The sequence below is a fragment of the Ylistrum balloti genome, unplaced genomic scaffold, assembly GCF_031769215.1.
Source record: "Ylistrum balloti isolate Yb309-2 unplaced genomic scaffold, AGI_CSIRO_Ybal_v1 Utg369742, whole genome shotgun sequence".
In the NCBI taxonomy this organism is placed as follows: domain Eukaryota; kingdom Metazoa; phylum Mollusca; class Bivalvia; order Pectinida; family Pectinidae; genus Ylistrum; species Ylistrum balloti.
In genome coordinates, this window is record NW_026781951.1 from 969,907 (window position 1) to 980,500 (window position 10,594).

Here is a 10,594-nt window from a genome sequence, read left to right on the forward strand (position 1 = left end):
TAAAACCATTTAATCATATAAAAGAGCAACATAGTTCATCGTAGTTTTAACCCCATGAAAACGGGAAATGACAAATACAAAATCACTTCAAATACACGGAAATATTGACATGCAAAGGATGAAATCTCACTAGATATGTCATGCTATAAACAAAGTATTTTACATAAAAAATTATGGGAGGACATCCATCTGATGAAAATTAGTTAGTAAAAGCGTTGTTCTGTTATTTACTGAAAGTTATATACGAGAGAAAACCTAGCGCTTTCGCTTCATAATGTCGTTTTTTTTTTGTTTTTTTTTATTCGTGAATTTTCTCCGACATACTGTGCTAAATTGTCCATTTCAACATAGAATATATATAGCACTGTGGTTTGTGGAGAACATCGATGATCAATAGAGCTGAGAAAGTCTAATGTATTGCAGGCACAATTTGATTATCCTCTTTTCATTCATTGATGATACAAGGCGTACTATACAATTTGGCATACTTCCTATCTCAGAATTTCATGCTTAAAATTGTACATATTCACATAAGTAATTATTAATACTAGAAGACCGTAATTTCTTCTAATACAAAAAACACCAAATTATAGTTCATGTTCAACTAGATCAGATATTTTTTTGGAAACGTACTGTTTTGGCGCGATGGAATTTCGGTGCTTTGGCACTTTTTGACAAATTAGCGCAATAATGCAAGTGTATATGGTAGATTTATGAATCCATTTTTTGTATTAAAACTAATACATTTATCGAAGACTTTAACCTGACCGTACCTTGACAAGCTGTCAGACTGGATACATCTAGTGGAAGTAACAGTGACTGGATACATCTAGTGGAAGTAACAGTGACGGGATACATCTAGTGGAAGTAACAGTGACGGGATACATCTAGTGGCAGTAACAGTGACGGGATACATCTAGTGGAAGTAACAGTGACGGGATACGTCTAGTGGAAGTAACAGTGACGGGATACATCTAGTGGAAGTAACAGTGACTGGATACGTCTAGTGGAAGTAACAGTGACTGGATACATCTAGTGGAAGTAACAGTGACTGGATACATCTAGTGGAAGTAACAGTGACGGGATACATCTAGTGGAAGTAACAGTGACTGGATACATCTAGTGGAAGTAACAGTGACGGGATACATCTAGTGGAAGTAACAGTGACGGGATACATCTAGTGGCAGTAACAGTGACTGGATACATCTTGTGGAAGTAACAGTGACGGGATACATCTTGTGGAAGTAACAGTGACGGGATACAGTGACTGGATACATCTAGTGGAAGTAACAGTGACTGGATACATCTAGTGGAAGTAACAGTGACGGGATACATCTAGTGGAAGTAACGGTGACGGGATACATCTAGTGGAAGTAACGGTGACGGGATACATCTAGTGGAAGTAACGGTGACGGGATACATCTAGTGGAAGTAACAGTGACGGGATACATCTAGTGGAAGTAACAGTGACGGGATACATCTAGTGAAAGTAACAGTGACTGGATACATCTAGTGGAAGTAACAGTGACGGGATACATCTTGTGGAAGTAACAGTGACGGGATACAGTGACTGGATACATCTAGTGAAAGTAACAGTGACTGGATACATCTAGTGGAAGTAACAGTGATTGGATACATCTAGTGGAAGTAACAGTGACTGGATACATCTAGTGGAAGTAACAGTGACGGGATACATCTAGTGGAAGTAACAGTGACGGGATACATCTAGTGGAAGTAACAGTGACGGGATACATCTAGTGGAAGTAACAGTGACGGGATACATCTAGTGGAAGTAACAGTGACTGGATACATCTAGTGGAAGTAACAGTGACGGGATACATCTAGTGGAAGTAACAGTGACGGGATACATCTAGTGGAAGTAACAGTGACGGGATACAGTGACTGGATACATCTAGTGGAAGTAACAGTGACGGGATACATCTAGTGGAATTAACAGTGACGGGATACATCTAGTGGAAGTAACAGTGACTGGATACATCTAGTGGAAGTAACAGTGACGGGATACATCTAGTGGAAGTAACAGTGACGGGATACAGTGACTGGATACATTTAGTGGAAGTAACAGTGACGGGATACATCTAGTGGAAGTAACAGTGACGGGATACATCTAGTGGAAGTAACAGTGACTGGATACATCTAGTGGAAGTAACAGTGACGGGATACATCTAGTGGAAGTAACAGTGACGGGATACATCTAGTGGAAGTAACAGTGACTGGATACATCTAGTGGAAGTAACAGTGACGGGATACATCTAGTGGAAGTAACAGTGACGGGATACATCTAGTGGAAGTAACAGTGACTGGATACATCTAGTGGAAGTAACAGTGACGGGATACATCTTGTGGAAGTAACAGTGACGGGATACAGTGACTGGATACATCTAGTGGAAGTAACAGTGACGGGATACATCTAGTGGAAGTAACAGTGACGGGATACATCTAGTGGAAGTAACAGTGACTGGATACATCTAGTGGAAGTAACAGTGACGGGATACATCTAGTGGAAGTAACAGTGACGGGATACATCTAGTGGAAGTAACAGTGACTGGATACATCTAGTGGAAGTAACAGTGACGGGATACATCTTGTGGAAGTAACAGTGACGGGATACATCTAGTGGAAGTAACAGTGACTGGATCTAAGTCTGCCGTCTTGAACTGAGTCCATAGTATTAAGACAACATGGGTGGCAGAGGCATAATTTGAAGTCCACTATTGTTAACACTTGACAAATGTTCAGGTTATTACATGTAATTAACTTATTCATTTCTAATTTTTGTCAACTTTTATTTATTTATAGAATATTCCGGTAATTTTGAATATGATCAAACTTAGTTCATCATAAATATTTTGTTGTAGTCATTACGGTTAAAGGGAGGTAACTCCAGACAACTTGGATAAGAATTTGATAGCGTATGGTCTAGTAAACCTTGTACAATGTCTCAATGTTGTTAGATCATATTATTTAGTCAAGATGTAAGCAGATCAGTAATTGTTTAAGATAAAAGTGCCCCAAACGAAGTAAAGGACGTATCGTTTTTACTCCGTTTCTTCTTCACATTATTGTGATTATTTTTGTTATTATTACAACTTAACAACTGATAATATGTAAACATTAACGATTCAAAATGCAGCGGTGTCGAAGAAATTATATGTATTCTGATATTTGCCTAGGGATCGGGTTACACGTGATGCAGAAGTCGGGGGAAAACGTGCGCTGGGAAACTGTTTTTGGAAATGTTTAGTATTCACTAGTTTTATCGAAAAAAAATATTAGATGAAACAAAATAAAAATAATTAATTAAGTGTTCCAGCTGTGCTTCGAACATTCAGTCATAACTAAGTTCCTTGTTAATCTATCAACCGTTTGCTCTACTTACAGTACAAAATCAGGTAACCTACAAATAATCCGGTATTTGGATCTACTCTTGTGAAAAGTCAAAATCTTCCGATGAATAACTTTTTTCCTGTGATGTTGCTAACTCGGTCTTTCACCAATAGCTGAGGGCCATCTAAATCGAGATCTGATTTTTGTGGCTTATATCTACAGATATTGAGGTGAACCTCAGTAATGCCTGATATGTCTGATGCTTTTACTACATTCTGGGTTCTAGATTTTAGCTAATTCATTTCATTAGGCAAGCTGTTTGCTTAATTAAAATCAAAATTAAAAGTTTTGCCTTTTTGTTTTTAATCTTTATTCACTTTCATGACCTTTCTGTCCCAGAGTGGACCCCTCACCATGAATTTGAATTCCCCCAGGGCTTACTCCATGTTTTTTGCCTTGGTTTCTTCCCATTTCTCTTAATTTATCTGCCTCTCTTTTTGTGTCTTGTCGTGTATAATTCTAAGATTATGGAGAGGTTCTCCGGCCAGCCTTCAGTGTGTCCGGTTAGCCTACAGTGTGTCCGGCTAGCCTTAAGTGTATCCGGCTAGCCTTAAGTGTGTCCGGATAGCCTTGAATGTGTCCGGCTAGCCTTAAGTGTGTCCGACTAGCCTTTAGTTTATCCGGCTAACATTGAGTGTGTCCGGCTAGCCTTAAGTTTATCCGGCTAGCCTTAAGTTTGTCCGGCTAGCCTTAAGTTTGTAAGACTAGCCTTAAGATTGCACAGCTAGCCTTAAGTTTATCCGGCTAGCCTTGAATGTGTCCGGCTAGCCTTAAGTGTGTCCGACTAGCCTTAAGTTTATCCGGCTAGCCTTGAGTGTGTCCGGCTAGCCTTAAGTTTATCCGGCTAGCCTTGAGTGTGTCCGGCTAGCCTTAAGCTTGTCCGGCTAGCCTTGAGTGTGTCCGGCTAGCCTTAAGCTTGTCCGGCTAGCCTTAAGTGTGTCCGGCTAGCCTTGAGTTTGTACGACTAGCCTACAGTGTGTCCGGCTAGCCTTACGTTTGTCCGGCTAGCCTTAAGTGTGTCCGGCTAGCCTTAAGTTTGTACGGCTAGCCTTAAGTGTGTCCGGCTAGCCTTAAGTTTGTACGACTAGCCTTTATTTTGTACGGCTAGCCTTAAGTGTGTCCGGCTAGCCTTAAGTTTGTACGACTAGCCTTTATTTTGTACGGCTAGCCTTAAGTTTATCCGGCTAGCCTTGAATGTGTCCGGCTAGCCTTAAGTGTGTCCGACTAGCCTTAAGTTTATCCGGCTAGCCTTGAGTGTGTCCGGCTAGCCTTAAGCTTGTCCGGCTAGCCTTAAGTGTGTCCGGCTAGCCTTGAGTTTGTACGGCTAGCCTTAAGTTTATCCGGCTAGCCTTAAGTGTGTCCGGCTAGCCTTAAGTTTGTACGACTAGCCTTAAGTTTGTACGGCTAGCCTAAAGTGTGTCCGGCTAGCCTTAAGTTTGTCCGGCTAGCCTTAAGTGTGTCCGGCTAGCCTTTAGTTTGTCCGGCTAGCCTTAAGTTTGTAAGACTAGCCTTAAGTTTATCCGGCTAGCCTTGAATGTGTCCGGCTAGCCTTAAGTGTGTCCGACTAGCCTTAAGTTTATCCGGCTAGCCTTGAGTGTGTCCGGCTAGCCTTAAGTTTATCCGGCTAGCCTTGAGTGTGTCCGGCTAGCCTTAAGCTTGTCCGGCTAGCCTTAAGTGTGTCCGGCTAGCCTTGAGTTTGTACGGCTAGCCTTAAGTTTATCCGGCTAGCCTTAAGTGTGTCCGGCTAGCCTTAAGTTTTTACTACTAGCCTTAAGTGTGTCCGGCTAGCCTTAAGTTTGTCCGGCTAGCCTTAAGTGTGTCCGGCTAGCCTTAAGTTTGTACGACTAGCCTTAAGTTTGTACGGCTAGCCTAAAGTGTGTCCGGCTAGCCTTAAGTTTGTCCGGCTAGCCTTGAGTTTGTACGGCTAGCCTTAAGTGTGTCCGGCTAGCCTTAAGTGTGTCCGGCTAGCCTTAAGTTTGTACGACTAGCCTTAAGTTTATCCGGCTAGCCTTAAGTGTGTCCGGCTAGCCTTAAGTGTGTCCGGCTAGCATAAAGTTTTTACGACTAGCCTTAAGTGTGTACGGCTAGCCTTAAGTTTATCCGGCTAGCCTTGAATGTGTCCGGCTAGCCTTAAGTGTGTCCGACTAGCCTTAAGTTTATCCGGCTAGCCTTGAGTGTGTCCGGCTAGCCTTATGTTTATCCGGCTAGCCTTGAGTGTGTCCGGCTAGCCTTAAGCTTGTCCGGCTAGCCTTAAGTGTGTCCGGCTAGCCTTAAGTGTGTCCGGCTAGCATAAAGTTTTTACGACTAGTCTTAAGTGTGTCCGGCTAGCCTTAAGTTTGTCCGGCTAGCATTAAGTGTGTCCGGCTAGCCTTAAGTTTGTACGGCTAGCCTTAAGTGTGTCCGGCTAGCCTTAAGTTTGTACGACTAGCCTTTATTTTGTACGGCTAGCCTTAAGTTTGTACGGCTAGTCTTAAGTGTGTCCGGCTAGCCTTAAGTTTGTACGGCTAGCCTTAAGTTTATCCGGCTAGCCTTGAGTTTGTACGGCTAGCCTTAAGTGTGTCCGGCTAGCCTTAAGTTTGTCCGGCTAGCCTTAAGTGTGTCCGGCTAGCCTTAAGTTTGTACGACTAGCCTTAAGTTTATCCGGCTAGCCTTAAGTTTGTACGACTAGCCTTAAGTGTGACCGGCTAGCCTTGAGTTTGTAAGGCTAGCCTTAAGTGTGTCCGGCTAGCCTTGAGTTTGTACGGCTAGCCTTAAGTGTGTCCGGCTAGCCTTAAGTTTGTACGACTAGCCTTAAGTGTGACCGGCTAGCCTTGAGTTTGTACGGCTAGCCTTAAGTTTGTCCGGCTAGCCTTAAGTTTCTCAAGTTTTACATGAAATTTCCATTTGATTTACCACCCTTAAAAATGACCTTCACAATTCGGGGTTTGTTTAGTCATGTGATCTTTTCCCGAGTCTTGTGACATTTTGAACTGATGTGAAATTTGTGTCCATAACTTCACATAACTCCCCTACAATTTTGGTTTCATCATCTCTCCTATCGAGATTATCAGACTGAATCTGGAACTTAAAAGATAATTATGTTCTTCCTCCTTGCAACGCTTTCTTCATATTCATCGAGATTTTCGAGAGCTTCCATGTTTTCTGTTACACAAGTTCCGACACTAGATGGCCCTTTAATTCTATCAATCATAACTTTCTGATTTATTTAGAAATATTACGAAGAAGTGATCCCTGCACTTTTTTCAGGCCATCACCTTATCGTTAGAATCGACAAAACTTACAAGATGTACAATTCCGATTTCCTCTGTCTGATTTTTCTTCCTCACATTGTTTGATTTTAGAACTGGATTTTTCTTTAGTGTCTTTCTCACAGTTTTTCCGTTTGATCTATCCGCTTCTTTCGTCGAAATTTACTTCATTGTCGGTTGCTGTTTTACTGACTGACGACATTTTTAAAGGAATATAAGTGAATCATTCCCTGTTATAAAAGTATTGGGATTTGGTGTTCAATAGACTTACCATAAACGCAATTTGCACCTTAAATATATCTTAATTGGATGGTCGGTTGGCTCAGTGTTAACGCACTCGCCTTTCACCTGGCCGTCCGGGGTTCGATTCCCGGTACGAACGTGAAAAGGTATATGGGGGTCACCTGCCTGACCACGTGAATATTCCCGGTATTTGACAACTGTTGTCCAATTTTGATGGAAATATATGTTGTCTAGTACAGTGGTACAATGATTTTTTTCCTTCTCATCGAATAACAAACATGACCGCCACAATTGCTTAAACTTTGAAATTATGATAAATTTACTGGAAAATAAATTGATAAACTAGAATATGGTAAGCGTGGCTGTTTATTTCTACCAACACCCGATATAATAGTGGACATGGCATATGTCATGATTAAAATCTGATCAAGGTTTCACGCCCTACTCATACTTGAGATTAAGGAACAGATAACGTGACGGTGGTAACGCCGGTCGAATGGAGTCGGGTAGAAGGAGATAACGATATCCTAGGTTTGTTTAAAACTATACGCATACTTGAACCAGCACGTAGTTCGGACACATATACAGGATAGCCAACCTCAAAAGGTAAGTTAATCTTTAGAATTGACCAAAATCAGACTTTTGACCATACATGATTTTACAATACATTTGTATTTATTGAAATAATTTTATAGCAACCGAAGTATTTTGCATTGATCGAAGGTGAGTTCGATTTACTTTACAATAAGTCGATAATTTCACCAACAGCCTCCCTCTTAAATACACCCCGTGAAGCAAGACCAATAGACATATAATTCACCTTACTGGCAAATTAAGCAAAAAATAATATCTGCCCAACACACGTTGACGTGTGCTTCTCAGGCAAATAGAGTCAACCGCTTCCAAATGGTCTTACCTCGTCACACTATATAGATAAGGTGTCTCTGTACCGATACCACAAAAATGTAAACAATCACCCCGACACATCCACAAGAAATCTGACATGGAATGGGCAAAGTTCCCGTTTAAAATGATTTTGACGAACTCAGTGAGATATCTTAAGTAGTAAAATATAAATATAATTCAGCCAAAACAGCTGTGTAAACAAACAAGATAGCATCTCTGAATTATCATCCAAAGTTCAGACCATTCGGTTGGTACAAGCGATGGAAAACTTGACAAAATATTTTGAAATGTGTATAAAACTATTACAGTTAATCTTATTATTATCATCATTATTATTTCCGAGGTATATGCGTATATCGAGTCTAGATAAAACAGTGTTGATGAAAGCAATTGTGTTCCGAACAGGTAAGTCAAAGGCTTACATCGAATGTATTCCGAATAGGTATGGGATTACACCATAAGTATGTCAAAGGATTACACCAAATGTATTCCGAATAGGCATATTAGAGTTAACACGAATTGTATCGATGTATTGATTTAAATGGAAACTCATATTTCACCACCAAAGTCAGTTTTCTTTAAACCAATGGTGATCTTTCCTTTGTAATAGGGGGGAGGGATGGGGGCGTCACGCGTTCCGGTTCACCTCCGGCAACTCACACACCACGTATGCGCACAGTCCAGAGAGGGCAGCGGCCAGCCGGAAATCCCGTTAATACCCAGTCGTGATCATATAGCTTTTCGTCCTCGGTTACTTTTTGTTGTCTGTTAATGTTACTGTTTGTTGTCTGTTAATGTTACTGTTTGTTGTCTGTTAATGTTACTGTTTGTTGTCTGTTAATGTTACTTTTTGTTGTCTGTCAATGTTACTGTTTGTTGTCTGTTAATGTTACTATTTGTTGTCTGTTAATGTTACTGTTTGTTGTCTGTAAATGTTACTGTTTGTTGTCTGTTAATGTTACTATTTGCTGACTGTAAATATTACTGTTTGTTGTCTGTTAATGTAACTATTTGATGACTGTAAATATTACTATTTGTTGTATGTTGATATTACTATTTGCTGTCTGTTAATGTTACTATTTGTTGTCTGTTGATATTACTATTTGTTGTCTGTTAATTTTACTATTTGTTGTCTGTTTATATTACTATTTGTTGCCTGTTAATGTAACTATTTGTTGTCTGTAAATATTACTATTTGTTGTCTGTTTATATAACTATTTGTTGTCTGTTAATGTAACTATCTGTTGTCTGTAAATATTACTATTTGTTGCCTGTTAATGTTACTATGTGTTGTCTGTTAATGTTAATATATGCTGACTGTTCCTAGTATGATATATTGACTGTGTATGTAATTATTCGTTCATTGTTTGTATAACTCTTTGTTGTCGGTAAATGTTACTATTTGTTGCCACAGTCCTAACCATTTATACATATATATAGAAACAGACCAGTATATATTGTCATGGTGACTAACTACACCTATTTTATTTCATAATTCCGATGTTTTCTTACCTTAACTTATTATAATATCAATACGGATGCACAGGTTCCGGAATCATATAACGAGTTACTCAAGCGTAGCGATGGAATGTTTGCTTGAGCTTGTTTATGTTGAAATGAGGTACACCAACGTAATATACAGTTTGCGGTAAGTTTAATAAGGTTCTAAATGTACCAGCATTGATTTATATGCCCAAAATCTTTATATATATATATATGTTAATGTACATACATATAAAGTCTAGACAGTCCATACCAGAGAACATAATATACATTTTGCTAATACATAAATAATCTTAGCTATGTAATTAGTACAGTATGTTTATATTTAGAAGTAGTTATTATTATGCAAACGGCTAATATGTACTAGCACTGTCATTTAGCTGTATGTACAAATATGTGATTTAACAGGACACAATGGTTAGTTATAGACATATTTGTGTCGTTCAGTTCCAGCCTATGATAGCGTGAGGGCAGTAGTACCATAGATGTACCATATATGTAGTCCTGTGCGGACAATTAAACCAAATTTATATATCGGGTCCCTTTTTTGGGCAAGATGGCCATTTATACAGTCCTGTGTGAGCTAGGTAGTTATTGAACGCAGTCCTGTGTGAGCAGTTCTACTGCTGTATGTGGACAACTGTATTTTTTATAATCTGGAGAGGGCAACCATGTAGCTCCAGATGTCCTGTGTGGACAGATGTTCTTTTGATTGTCCTGAGGGATAATAGATGTAATGGATGTCCGTTGTAAGCTAGCCGTTACATAGATGACCCTATTTGGGCAACTGTATACTGTCAGTTTGTGAGCAGATTACAACATTTCTTTATGATGAAGTGTTGTGATCGTAGCAGCCATCATCAATGGCAAGACTTTAGAACATCCGTGGACATTTCTGTGTTGCACATTGTTTAATTGACTTCTCAGTGATTAAGCAAATTACATAGGTGAATGTAAATAATAATATGGTAAGAGTGTGCTTGGTTATGGGAGAGGTATGGTGAGTGATGTGTACCTGGGGTATGTGTTAATATATACATAGACGGGTATACATAGTGTAATAAGTCTTGTAGATATTGTATATTTGGTGTTTGTTCCATTCTTATATCAGCGATGCTAGTCGTACTCGTTACATTTATTGACTGTTTATGATACTATTTGCAGACTGTTTATGTTACTATATATTGACTGTTTATGATACTATTTGCACACTGTTTATGTTACTATATATTGACTGTTTATGATACTATTTGCAGACTGTTTATGTTACTATATGTTGACTGTTT